The 14,205-nt window shown below is 40.4% G+C and overlaps 1 protein-coding gene across 4 annotated transcripts in view; it reads right to left on the reverse strand.

Annotated features, from left to right (window-relative positions):
• The window catches only part of LOC131105249 (RNA-binding motif, single-stranded-interacting protein 3-like), a 166,447-nt gene that overhangs the window by 149,568 nt on the left and 2,674 nt on the right, over positions 1-14,205 (reverse strand). For 3 of the 4 annotated variants that reach the window (XM_058053170.1, XM_058053174.1, XM_058053173.1), the window contains exons 3-4: positions 13,818-13,912; positions 13,530-13,733 (exon numbers count right to left, since the gene is read on the reverse strand). The gene's annotated coding sequence lies outside the window, so the exon portion shown is untranslated. Of the gene's footprint in view, positions 1-9,782; positions 9,900-13,529; positions 13,734-13,817; positions 13,913-14,205 lie in introns of those variants that run through there. The other variant, XM_058053171.1, reaches the window with a different exon arrangement.

Raw genomic sequence — 14,205 nt, forward strand, 5'->3', positions numbered from 1 at the left:
TACAGAGCTAAATGTAGAGTGCAATTACTAATAGGGGCAATATTTGTTGGTGTATTCTGCTCCAGTTAGTAATAAAGCCTGTCTCGACAATGAGTGTTTGGGGTTGATGTTTAAATAAAGGAGTGTGTCATTTCCCTATCGCTGTCTCATTTGGCTAATATGACGCACCGCAGCCAACAAGCTCGAGTGAGTACCGGTTTGTCTTTATGATACTTTGTTTAATTCTTCCTTAATCACGTTTGCTGGCATCACTGAGGATTCCTTTATGAGATTTTTCATTACGTTTCATCTGAAAGCCTGAAATTAGTATTTTTATTTCTTCAGTGTTTTCTCTTTAGATGTTTAGGCAGTTCGGGATGTTTATTTTCATTTGTGGATTATTGCTGCTACAATGGAATGGTTAAAGCAAAGCAAACAGTTGTTACCATAATTAAGCTTGTGAATATGAAAAGAGGCCATGGGTGTATGATTGGCCAAACAATTGGTCTACTTTCGGTGGATACAATTCCAGCTAACAAATGATTTTACTGTTTTAAATCTTCCACTGTGAAATATCCAATGTTTTTTCCCCCTCCTTTTTCCATCCAATAACTCGGACCGGACTTTACTGAGTGATACTGGCGTGCAACCTGCTGTATATTTTACAAGGACAAACAACCAAATGGATACCCACCCAAGTCAAACATAGCACACAGTCACTTTGGCAGATCTGCCAATGATGTTGGCTCATGCCTCGCCACAGAGTTTACGGATTATAGAACTGCACCAGCAACTGAAGCCGTCCATTGGCTGCCTCAAGTGTACACATTTATTAGACTTACTGTAATATAACGCTCAATCAAGCTTTTACAGCTACGACATTTATGATTCTTACGTTCCTGTAACATTTGATAACAGTGTATGTAGGATTTATTTACAATGCTGGGCTTTCCTCCTACATTCCAGAAATATGCTAGGTTGGTTGGAGCCTCTAAATTGTCCATAGGTGTGACTGTGGGTGTGAATGGTTGTTGTCTACATGCATGCACCCGGCCTCATCCGGCCTAATTCAGGCTTGTTTCAAGTGGCTGTTTTTGCAGCAGATTGCCTGTCCTCATGACAAGACCGTTTCTTGAGATTTGACCACCCGGAAACGGTTTTCAAAAAACACCCAGAATGCCATTGCTGTGTGGATAATATGCCAAAACTATAAAATATTAAACTGCTTTGACCTAAAAACCTTCCGGCAGAGATGAGCACAAACAAAGAAAGAATTCTTTGCAAGGTCTTGTGTGTAGACATTCAAGATGAGAGTTCATGTTAGATTTCCCAAATCATTTTCAATAAGAGAAAAGAGGTCTATTATAAATCACTCCTACTACAATACACCTATTATTAATAAATGCATTTAAAGTAAAACACACATTTCCTCTCTGTGAGAACAACCAGCATTAACTGCAGTGTTCGCACTCGCCTAACTGGGAATCTTTTCTTCACCAAGACGGATTTTGTCAAAGAATCAATCTTTGTCGTCTTCATCCAGACACTCGTTTCCCCAACAGTGTTGTTACACTTCCCTCTCTGCTACAGCGAATGCAAGAGTCCATACATTGCTGATACAGCAGCGGTGTTGTGCGGCAAGACCATCCACGGTGGCCTGTGGCGAATAACATGTGCCTGTTTAGTGTTTCTCCAGCTGGGCTGATCTAAAGCGACAGAAATTCAAGCAACAGCCAGAGAGTCTCTCAGGAGACAAGAGGCTTCAGATGTCGGCAGCACTGCCACAGTTGCAGCTGTTGAAATTATCCGGTTGCGAACTGTGCTAATCTGCAACCTTTCACGAGTTGCCTGTCGAAGCAGGAGATGAGAAGGGTTAAAACTCAGGGAGGCAGACGGTTCATCATAGCGGGATTGTTGCCATTCCCAAAAATGAGCTCTGATTTCCCCAATCACTATGTCTTCAGAGTTCCATGTCATGAGAACTCAGGCAAACACACAAGGACAACTTGGTCTCTTGGGAAATACAGCCCAACATCTCAGTATTTCTCACCACATAGAACTGTTTTTGCATGCTGATGGAGCAGAATCTCCTCTGTAAGTAGGACACAAAGCTAAAGCTTCAGCTCCGTTTCTGTGATGTGCTCACACCCAATAAACACCCATTGCTCAATATTGCTGGGCATAATCCTCCATAACCATGCAGTAGGTGCATCAAAAATATTGTCACATTATTCACTGTGACTCTTTAATAGTGTATCTCTTGCTTGACAATGCAATGTATAACGGATTATACCAGCCTGCTATCAAGGTTCCCGGCTTTGTCCAAGTGCAGCAAATTTGCACACAAATAAAACTCCGTCTGAAGCTGCAGTGGCTTTGACGGCAAATCTACCCCCAAACATGACTAAATGGCCAGATCACAGATTCATGAAAAATCTTCCATTTGGACATACTACAAGGTACATGGTATATTAAAGTAAAATGCCACCTTGCGTCGGGTGAAGTATCAACAGTATGCTTTCAATGGTCGTCCCCTGCAGACAGCAGATGTCCCTCACTCACGGTCCCTGCCCCCGTCTCTCACTTGCCTGACATTTCAAATCAAGTGAAGGCAGAAAGAAAGATAGGAACTTGAAGGAAGAACACTGACAGAAGGGGCCTCCTCCATCCTCCAAGGGTGTGACCTGGTCAACTCCATCAGAATCAAAATAGCTGAAGCTGCTCCGCCATTCATTGCTTTGTTTTTTTTTCCTCGCTCTCCCTAGCTCAGAAGGCTATCTTAACGAATAAGAATAAAATTGATTAATGGGTATTCATGTTTGTTGGTAGTAGGAGAGGTCAGAAAAACATATTCAATCAACTCATCTATGTTGCTTCAATCAAAACATGAATATGTATTGAAAAATGCAAAAAGGGCCAATAAAAACCTAAACCTGATCTACTATAAAACGTGGAATCTCTGTGAAAAATCACATAATTTCAACAAAACGCTATCGTTGTGAGGAAAAGGAACATTGGAAGATGTGTGTGGGGAAATATTCCCCTATTGGACCACTCAATCGTGGCGGCATTTCCTCACAAACACTAATCTGCCCGTTCCCGAACGCAGCATGTCCAAGCAACCACCTGAACCAGCAAAGGTTGGTGGAAAAAACTTCCATCTTGGAAGCCGACCGGGTTAGCTTAGTTTAGCAGAGCATGTGTGTGTCACTCGGGCTTACATGGCTAACGTGTCAACTAATAAGCATCAACCAATATGAAGAAAGACATTTTCCCTGCTAAAAAAAAAACAGTCGATAACAAATGTTCATGAAGGTGAATAGCTCTGCATCCGTGCAGCATGTGTCATGTGATTTACGGTTGACCAGGACAAGGTTTATCCCGCCATCCGCCCATAGTCAATTCACCTGTGACCCTGAACAAGAACTGCGGTAGAAATTGAATAAATGAGTGCCACACTGCCCTGCCCTGCCCTTCCCTTCCCCCGTATTCTCCACATCTCACTCCTCCCTGCGATCTACTCGCCTCTTCCCACAGCCGAGGGGTGTCCAGATTCCCATAACTCTTCATTAAAGCCTTCCCAGGGACCTGCAGCTGCATCGCGTAACAGAGCAAAGTCTGACTGCAACCAGAGTGAACCGAGCCCCAGAGACAATTAGCTCAGACTGGAAAAGAACATCATACTCCAGTCCACAGTCTTAGTGTGTGGGTGCCGGCAGGATGCCTGAAGCTGCCTTTGATTACGGCCTTGTTTAGAAAACATACTCATACATCGTAAAGCCTGCAGCAGTTCATGGAATAATGCAGTATGGTATGCTTTCATGATGCCAGCATTTGAATGTCAGAGACAACAAAGAAACTATACATTACTTGGACAATGACTAATAACTTATGTGGAGGAGAAATGCAAAAGTTGTCTTCAGTTTCATCCATAACAGTCAATCATAAACCAATGCTGGGCTGGAATTTTTATAAATTCTAAATGTAATCCAACGAGAAGGTTCAAAACAAAACAGACACGCAACTGGCACAGGGAGTCCGCCATACTTGGCTGTCATTTTTCTTCTGTCAAATAGCTGCCAGCATGTCAGCTCTCTATGTGGGGGCTTCACCGAGGGAGGGTGTCTGCAACACACATGCAGAGCTGACATAACAGATTGAGTGAAGATAAGGAAATTAAAATTCACATCCCTTAAAAGGGGTGTTAGAAGACACTGTGATACAGTATATATTAGCATATTAAAAACCACTATATACTTCAGTTTTAATATAGTTTAGGAAATACCAGCTGATCAAAATTGTAAGACCAAAGCCCTTAAAAGCCAAAATCTTGGATTTGTTATCGTTTTTTGTCAGTTATTTACATTGTCATGATCTCTTGATGTCAAAGGCAAAAAGGCTCTCTCTCTTGAAACGTGGTGGCATCGTTGAGCTGCATGAGAAAGGCATCTCACAGCATAACATTGCTGCTGAGGTTGACCTTGAGAAAGTCATTTCAAACTTCAAAGATCCCAAGGGTTATGGAACAAAAAAGGGGTAGGCCCAAAGAAATGTCATGGGTCCCGAGCCAGACCGTCCAATTGGCTGTCCATTAAGACACGACATGATCCTCGGCCCAAATGAAAGTAATTTACTGTTGCCAAGTGCAGTCCAATAACCATCGGACAGTATCCGTGAGGAGCGTTTTCAGAACAAAAAAGGCCTTGTCTCCGTCAAAGCCACAGAATTGCCTGTTTGGAATTTGCACAAGAGCACCAAAGATGGGACATTGAAAGGTGGAAGAAAGGTACAGTATATTCTCTGATGAAGAAGAAAATGTAACCTTGGCAGTCATGACAAGGAGATCCACCTGAGATGTTTTCCACACAGCACAGTGGACGGGGCCGCCATCATGATCCGGGACGCTCTTTCCTTCAATGGAACAATTTAGCTTCAGGTAGCAGCTGGCAATGTGGAGATGTTGCAGGGGGCACACCTCATGACCGAGGGCCCTCGTCTGGGTGGCACTGAAGGAGAATCAGGATCAATCGATTGCCACGTACGGCAAAATCATGACTATGCTTTTGTATTTAACATGATCGTCTGGTGTTTCGCCCAAGATCCATGTTTAAAACCGGCAAGTAGGATTTGTGTGGTCTTTGTTTTTTTTACACAAAAAGCAAAACTCAAAGTCACAGAAAGATTACTTCATGAGGAAAGTTGTGAAATAAGTCTCTGTGACTTAGTGTTTGTGTGTGTGTGGGTGCGCACGCGTGCATGTGAGCCTTTTAAACGGATCAGGTGGTCTGAAGGGTAATTCCACATATCTAGCTAAAAGGATTGGGGGAAATTCCATCGCATTTCTTCCCCCTTTATATAAAACAAGATAGACACACACACACGAAATCTGATTAGTCTTGCGTGTTTCAAACACACACACACACAAACGACCATGGTGGGTTTCCCCTTTCTGTGGTTATTAAGGCCTCCGTTGTCATCAAAGGTTGGGTTTGATCTAACCTGTTATTAATAAGCCAAGGTCATGGGTTCACTTTCATCCTTGTCCGATTCCACATCCTCTCACTGCAATGCCCCATCATGTGTCTCGTGTGTATGAATTATGACAGAACATCTGTAAACATACACAAACATATTGCTAATCAAAGATCACAAAGCAATACTTTTTTTTTTCCAACAAGATGGCAAGGCTGACATGGTAGAGCGGTTGTCTCCCAACCGGATGGTATCTGGTTCTATCCTCTCCGTCACCATGTTGAAATATTCTCGGACAAGATACTGAACCCCCAGTTGCTCCTGACACTGTGTCATCAGCAGATGAATGAACAGTGTCAAAGCGCTTTGAATGCCTTGAAGATGGTAGAAAAGCACTAGACAAGTGAAAGCCCATTTAGCATGGACATACTACATACTGAGCTGAATAACGTTAGATGCATGGTCAATGTGGCAAAGTGCCCCTTTGACTTGCACAAAATAAGATGAAATGATCTTAAGAATCCAAGATCTTGGTGTAACAGGCGTCAGCAGCTATATAATGGACTCGTGATGTAGGAGGTGTGGGGGGCCAAAAGATGAACAAACACTCATTGGGTGGTTTTCAGTTTAATTCTGTTTCTTTTCACTTAGCAATGGCAACATAAGTAAAAAAGTCTTAACCCTTGTATTATGTTGAAAAAAAATTACATTGATTATGTTGCGGGTCATTTTGACCCATACTGTGTAAATCCACTCAAAACAGTCAAAAAATCAGGTGAACCAATAACAACGTTATTTTAGATCATATAAGCATTTAGAAAAGAGACATACAATACATTTTTAATACCAACACTATGTTTAAGAACTATTTAGTTGAAGTTTTTAGTAGAAGTTTTTCCCTCTTCACAAACACTTTTTTCCATTTAACTTGCCCCATTTTCTCAGATTTTCAATGTTCAACAGTTTCAGTGTTCTCCACATGATGGACAGAATGTAACTATACTGCAGATGTAATTCTTGCATTTCACACAAAAGGTACTGTTTTACTGTCCTCTCGGAAGGGACAGACCTGGCATCTTTTCCGTTTCTTTACACCTGTATCCACTTGATCCTGACCTTTTCAACGACAGCTACAGCTGCTGGGGATTGAGGTGGCCTGGCTCACCTCTGGATCTTGGGAGTGACGAGTGCTTTGCCGAGTTCTTCCAGCAAAAGTCGACGTGGGTACAATTTGCCGGCATTCCACTGCTGGTTGATTTCAGTCCACAGGACATAGGCATTGTAAGCAGACACGTCCACAATGTTGTAGAAAATCACCAAGGGCCAACAAGCAGTCTTGCACTGGCAACTGTATGTTGCTGTGACTTTGTCCAGATTGTCAACTCCTCCTTTGGTGGAGTTGTAGTCCAGGATCATTTGTGGCTTCATGTCTTCTCTTGTGCTCAGAGATGCATCTGTGTGCATCGTGCTCATGACAAGAACATTCTTGTTTCTCTTTGGGCAGTATGAAACAACTGTTGCTTTCTCAGGGAAAGCAAATATTGAGGAATGCAGAGGTCTGCCCTGCATCTTCAGAATTTCACTGGGAAGTTCTGGCTTATTTCTTCTGACTGTTCCCAACATAGTCAGCTTTCTCTTTAGAAGTTCATCTTCGAGGTGGTAGGATGTAAAGAAGTTGTCACATGTGATGTTATGACCTTGCAGCCCTTCACTCATCTCCAGCACCACATGCATCTTCTGATTCTTCTCAGATGCTCTTCCAGGTAGCTTTCCTGCGTATACTTGCATATTCCATGCATAGCTAGATTTTGTACAATCTGGATCATCAATAACATTGTCCTCAGTCTCTGGAAGATCCTCTGTCTCTGAAATTTCTTCCTCTGCATCACTATCACAGTTCAATATCTGTGATAAAGTTTCTTCAGCTGTAAACCTTCTGGAGCTCATTTTTGGTGTGCATCTCAAAGAGATGACATGAGAACAGTGACAAGGACAAGGGAGAGAAAGTTCCTCCTCTACACACACCTGGGTCTGAATGGCTCTTCAAAGGCAATCAAAATACAAATAATTGGGCAGTCAAAATAAACTACATCAAAGAGACATGTTTTTTTCTGGATCTGAACAGCTATATACCCACATAAAAGTGTCCGGGTCAAAATGACCCGCAACATCATCTTTGTATACAAACTCAGCACAGACATACCACGACACCTCAGAGTGTCCAAATTTTACACACCAGTTCATGACCCTAGATGAGGAAAAGTCACAAAATTTCATGAAGAAAAAGAAAGGATAACCAGTACTTTGGTCAACTCAAAAACTGAAACGGGTCAAATTGACCCGTAACATAATACAAGGGTTAAAAAGGGTGCACCTATTTACCCCCCCACACACACACACACTCACATAATAATCAACAGTCCAAGACAGACGTCTTGATGACATCCCTGCACCCAGCCGCCCACCCAAAAAATTGAAAACGTCTTCCACCACTGTCACACTGTCAACCAGTCAAGAAAAGAAAAGATGAAGATAGACAGGCGGTGTAAGCCAAAATCAAGCTGTTGGTTAGCATCAGTGGTTTGATGCTGAACCACGACACACTCAGACCGCCCTGACCTATATGCCCGACTGCAAAAAGTTCTAAATGTGTGTACACCTTCTGCTTTAGGAAAGAACTAAATCCTACTGACTTATTAAGTCTATGTTATTAATCACAGAGTTCGGTTTGCATGCTGCATCCTTGTTTTCCTGTTTTCTCATTCTACAGAAAATCCCAGCGTTCCAGATGTTACCTGAAGTATGTTTTCTATGTTCAAAATGTGTTTTGTGTTAACATTTTTGGATTTACACAATTTTTTACGGGGAATAAATATTTGATTAGCATGCATTTTGGTTAGTTTTACATACAGAAAACTATTTTTAAAAGCTTGTAAATACATACACAAGGGATAAATGACCATTTAAGGTTACTTTTATCTTCGCTGAAGACATGATTGTTGACATGACTGTTCCCAAAGACGTGATGTGACAGCAAGACTCCACCTTCCTGTTTTGCCATGAGTTATTTTGGAATTGAATAGTTTATCTCAATAACCCAAAATTGAGCCAAAGAACATTCCAGGTAAGAGCATTTGATAAAGACAGAAAGAAATATAGTTTTTACATCAAGTCTTTGGGGACAGTCACATCTTATGTGAAGGTAAAAGTCAGCTTCCATGTTCATTCATCCCTTTCAGTCATCATTTATATGCATTTGCAATTGTTTCATTGTCATTCAGTTGTGTCATTGTCAACTGCTGACTTCCGGTTCTTGTTTCTCTTCCGTGGCACGCTAATAGGATATTACTTGAGATCAAAATGTGATCAAAATACATTAAGGGCACAGTTGGACTCATACAGTGTTTCAACACAAGAGGTACGCCATATTGTAACCTAATGCTAACTGGAAAATGCACGCGAACTGAGGCAAAATTGTGGCGTACGTTTTACTGAGAAACACGTTAATGGAGGCGAACACTAACCAAAGTTCTACTATATAATAACAATTTTAGATAGCTGTGTTTGATTGGCTCCCATCCCAAGTGTACTCCAACCAAACCAAACTATTTGGTTAACATCTGTTTTTGGAGTATCAGGTGGATCCAAGCTACTAGATGCCAAATACCCATGTAAATTTGAGGTAAGTAAAACCAGTTTTGACTGTAGTCCATCACAGCCTGAGTAGGTACAGTACTACAACGCCAGGCTGCCAGAAAAGAAAGCCCAAGAAACAACGGTTTTGGCGTTATATGATAAGTAGTTACAGTACATCTTGCAGCATTAAGCCACCAAATTAATATCGGTCGTCCGGTGTTTCTGAGGTTAGGTTGAGACCCCCAGCAGGACATCTGTAGCCAGCAAGGACAGTCTTAATGAATAGCGAGATAAATGATAAATGTAGCCATATGGTGCAGCCTGCTGCCTAAGCCAGGGGTGCTAGCTAGCACTGCTGAATGCGAACTACACACCTATACGCACGCACCCCCCATACCTCTGTCTCTTCACACCCTAGCTCGAAAATGTAAGTCATCAATGCCTGCACAGCACTAGACAACAGCAGGTAGGGTTAACGACCTCCAGGTACCTGGCAAGATGGAGCGTTAGGACCTACTGTGAAATCATCACTACACATCCTGTTGAAAAGTTTCACAGAAGTTGCGGTAGGGACACGAACTTGACGTGCACGCGCCATATTGTAATTACAAGCATATTCGGTCTGTAAATGAATGAACTCTAACGAGTTAAGGTGTGTATGTGTTGACTGTAGGTGTTCAGAGAACGAGGTCTACCTGCATCACAGCCGATGAAGCCATACGCTGTCTGTCAGGCTTTGAAGTCATTTTCTTATGTCCTTGCATCTGCTGTATACCAAGCTCCTTCCTTTCTAATGATATTCGACGCACAATCTACATGCACAGCAACACACAATCACAACCAGTGAGTAGCCCACAGACAATAACACACACAAAGTAGACATATTGGCACAACAAAGAAACATACACTGACAGCGGAGACTCAAACTCAATGAAGAAGTCATTGTTCTCTTTTCTCAGCAGATGCTGTGTCCCTCTAATTGGCTCAGCAAAAACAAAGGCGAGGCCTTGGACGGTCTGTTGCAGCCAGGCTATGTGGGTCGAGATGGATACCCTCCGCTATCCCAGCACGCATCTGACCTCTGTTGTCTCAAGTTGCTGATTACGTGGCACCGTTTCAGGGTCTTGAAGCAAGTGCACTTCAGATCAGAGGCGTTTGGAAGCACAAAGTGAATTTAGCACTATGCTAAAGCTCTCTGACTACAGGAAACGTTTCAGCCTCCACCAACATAATTGCAACAATAAGGGAAAACGCTCAAAGCTCCTATGGCTGCTTTCAAAACGCATTCCAACGGATACAATTAGAAGTCGACAGCCCCTGTCATTAATGTGTCGGAGGGGCTCTCGAATAAGCACAATGTGTCCACCATGCAGTCCCTTTGAATAGACTTAAAAGATACAGTACAGTACAGTAATCCCTTGTTTATCATGATTAGTTGGTTCAGGATCGACCATGATGAATGAAATTCTGCATCGGAGTATTCCTTCTTTATAAATGGAATATTTTCATAGTTGAATATGTTTTACAGCCTTGTAAATATGTTGAACATTATTAGAGCCCTATAGCATGAAATAACACCCCTATAGTCACCGTTGCACTTGTATTAGGCAAGGCAAGTTTATTTATAGAGCACCATTCGTACACAAGGTAATATAGTGCTTTACAGAAAAGAACAAAAATCATTCCAGAAAAACATTGAATCATTCTGAAATCATGAAATTAAATTCCATAAAACAAAGCAACCCCCTCCCAAAATAATTAAAAATGAAGATTCCAGATAAAATACTTTCAGTTGCCCTATTAACAGTTGAATAGAAGTCTTTTCAGCTTACATTTGAACATTGCCAAAGTTGACGATTGTTGCACATCTTCGCAAACGCAGCCTCACCATATTATGCCCCCACTCTGGGCACCCCCAAGAGACCTGGTGAAGGACTAACTGGTTCCAGACCTGACCACAATAAAATAATTTTCACAAAAGTAGGAGTCAATATTAATAAATTTAATATTTTCATTAATTACAGCAAATTGACTTTTAATAGAAGAAGCGATAATCAAACCGTGATATTGCGAGGGGTGATGTGTTTCACAAACCAAGTATAAACTGCATACAGTAGCAGTCCTAAGTTTGGACACACATCCTGCTGGTATATACAGTCATAATAAAAGGCAGAGTATGCTCACCAGCACCAGCTTTACTATCTAAAGAAATCCAATACAAGCGCTGCATCAAAGATGCTTTAGAATATTTCTTATTTCGTAGCAAAAAATAAAAGCGTCGACAAAACAGACACCATAGCAAACTTCAATTACAGTATGTATTATAGTATTAGTGAATTTATAATATTATATATATATATATATATTATAATATAATATTAATATTAACATATACTATCTGTTGATTCATTGATCATACTGTTTATAATTTATATAATCTGCAATAACCATACTCTACTCTAGTCACTTCACTGCAATACTGTACATATTACTGCTATTATATATTGTCATATCCATACTGTTTATAATCTGTATAATCTACAATAGCCATATTATAGTCATTTCCATACCCTAGTCACTCCATTGCAATACTGTATATATTACTGTTATTATATATTGTCATACCCATACTGTTTATAATCTGTATAATCTACAATAGCCATATTATAGTCATTTATATCCCTGTACATATCCTCACTGTATTATAGTCATAGCCTGTATAGTTTTATTTACATAGATCTGTCCATACTAATGTACTTATAAAAATTGCACTTCTGGTTGGATGCTAACTGCATTTTGTTGCCCTGTACAAGTGACATGAGCAATAACAATAAAGTTGAATCTAATCTAATCTAATCTAATCTAATCTAATAATGACTTTAGTAATGCATGTTTTCTTAATTATTTGGTCAGTGGGTGTATAAATGAGACCAAATAGGTAACAAATAGAGCATGTGCCCAAAGATCATATGCATGCCCCCAATACAAATGTAACCCAAGAGCCAAATGCACATTGACAATATGAGAACAACTAGACAGCCTCCTCTTGTGGTGGGAAATGATATAACATGCATTTGGCGTTACTTCTGATTCCATAAATAATGTCTAGATATGCTGGCAGGAGATGTTTACATCAACTGACCAAAAAACAACACAGAGAGGAAAACGCATCATTTTTGTACAATTGTCAAAAATGATGGAGAGCGCAACTGATTAATTCTGTATCTTCCAACAGTGAGTGTTTCAATTCCTCTGGTGATGTCCCTACTGATCAACATCTAATTACATGAACTGATGAATAAATAATGTGGCACAAAAGGACTACAACATGACATCTTATCCAATTCAACACGTGCAAAAAATCTATTAGACCTTCTGCTTCTAGAACTGCGTTTACGAGAATGCTCGAAATGTGCAAAATGATCCATTCTGACAACAATGAACAAAAATCGGTTTCTGTAAATGTACTAAATTATACGGCGCTAATGAATGTACGTCTTTGCATTTGATTGACAGTTGCGTCTTAGTTTAATGTACGAGCAGCTAAGATTATTTCTGTAATATGTTGTTACACAACTCGTACTGCCAAACATCTTGAGTACTCCAAACAAGCACTACCAGATAATGAAGAGCCTATTTGCATATATAATGTCGGCCTGATTAGTATGTTAATGCTTTGCAAGCCACTAGGTTTAATTGAGCAGCAAACATTCCAGTTGTTAATCGGTTACACGTATGCACTGACAATATCCAGCTCTGCCATTGTTTTGGTAATAAATCTTACATCGAATGAACTATTTTTGCAAAGCATACAGTGTATATGCTTATCCGCAAGTGTGATGATATAAATATTAAACATCAACACAAATTCTAATTTGTTTTGGCAGTCTGCTGATGAACACATTTCAAATAATGTTATAGCCCGAGTAATTCATTTTGATCTAAAGATGTTTATTTCCCAGCACGGTGGACATAACCCTGTCACAAGGCAAACAAAACATTACGTTTGATATATATAATGCCACAAAAATGACATTGCGACTGTTTAATGGGAGCACACTTAATTGTCTGTTGATGACTGTTGTATATGGACATATAAAGGTGTAAATGACCCCAAAACAATAAAAGGGCAATAACTATAAATGATGTCAAACTGGCATTCATTTATGTAATAGTGTGTTGGATAACCTTGAATAAAGTCAAAACTTTTTACACGACACTACAATCACAATCAACACTACAAGTCAAACAAATGATTGTTACTAACAAAATATTTCATTTTAACAACTGTATCAGTTTTTATAGAAACTATCAACTTTCTTCTGGAAGCCCTGTCAAACAGTGGCGGTCCAGCGTGCCGTGGTGTCAAACAGATGCCAATCATTAGTCTTGCTGTACGGTTTCAGCACGTCATTTGTATGCTCCGTGTCGGCCAACCTTACCTGTTCGGACTATTTGACCTTGCTGACCTCCTGTTGTGAAATGACTGATGTAGACATCAATCAAGCGTCTCCTTGGCAACTGCCACTCTGCGTCTGTGACCTCAACCTCCCCAAGTCCTCCCTGGTGGTTGCAGTCTCAAATCTGAACCCTTCAATGACCAAGGTCTCGCCATCCACTGTGCAGGCCTGAACCTCCTGCTGAACCTGTCACGGAAATGCATGTGACGCAAGTACAACATTTTGGGCATGGTTATGAATTTAAAAAAATGAATACATTAAAAAAAATACCACTCTGCTGTTTCTTCGGTAAGATGGTCTGGATGGTGTACACTGCTGCAACAGCTCATCTATCTCTTTCATCAGCAGCTTGGCCTCAGTGGACACTGCAATTAAAATTGGTAACTGCAAATAACCAACTTCTACCATTCATTAGAAATCAAAACACATTTCATTCTAGTAACTTTTCATGGTCATCTTTGCGTCATTTAAATTCAAGTTAAAGACACATCAACAATGAATAGCGTTCATGTGAACTTCACTATATTAGTGAACACATGACTAGTGATGTGCAGATCAATACTGAAATATTGAAACTTCCAGCTCTAAAATCGAGTAACAAATCAACATTTTTATATTATACTTCAGTTATTTGAGGCAATGTATATCATTGATCAGG

Source organism: Doryrhamphus excisus, chromosome 17 (genome assembly GCF_030265055.1).
Source record: "Doryrhamphus excisus isolate RoL2022-K1 chromosome 17, RoL_Dexc_1.0, whole genome shotgun sequence".
Classification (NCBI taxonomy): domain Eukaryota; kingdom Metazoa; phylum Chordata; class Actinopteri; order Syngnathiformes; family Syngnathidae; genus Doryrhamphus; species Doryrhamphus excisus.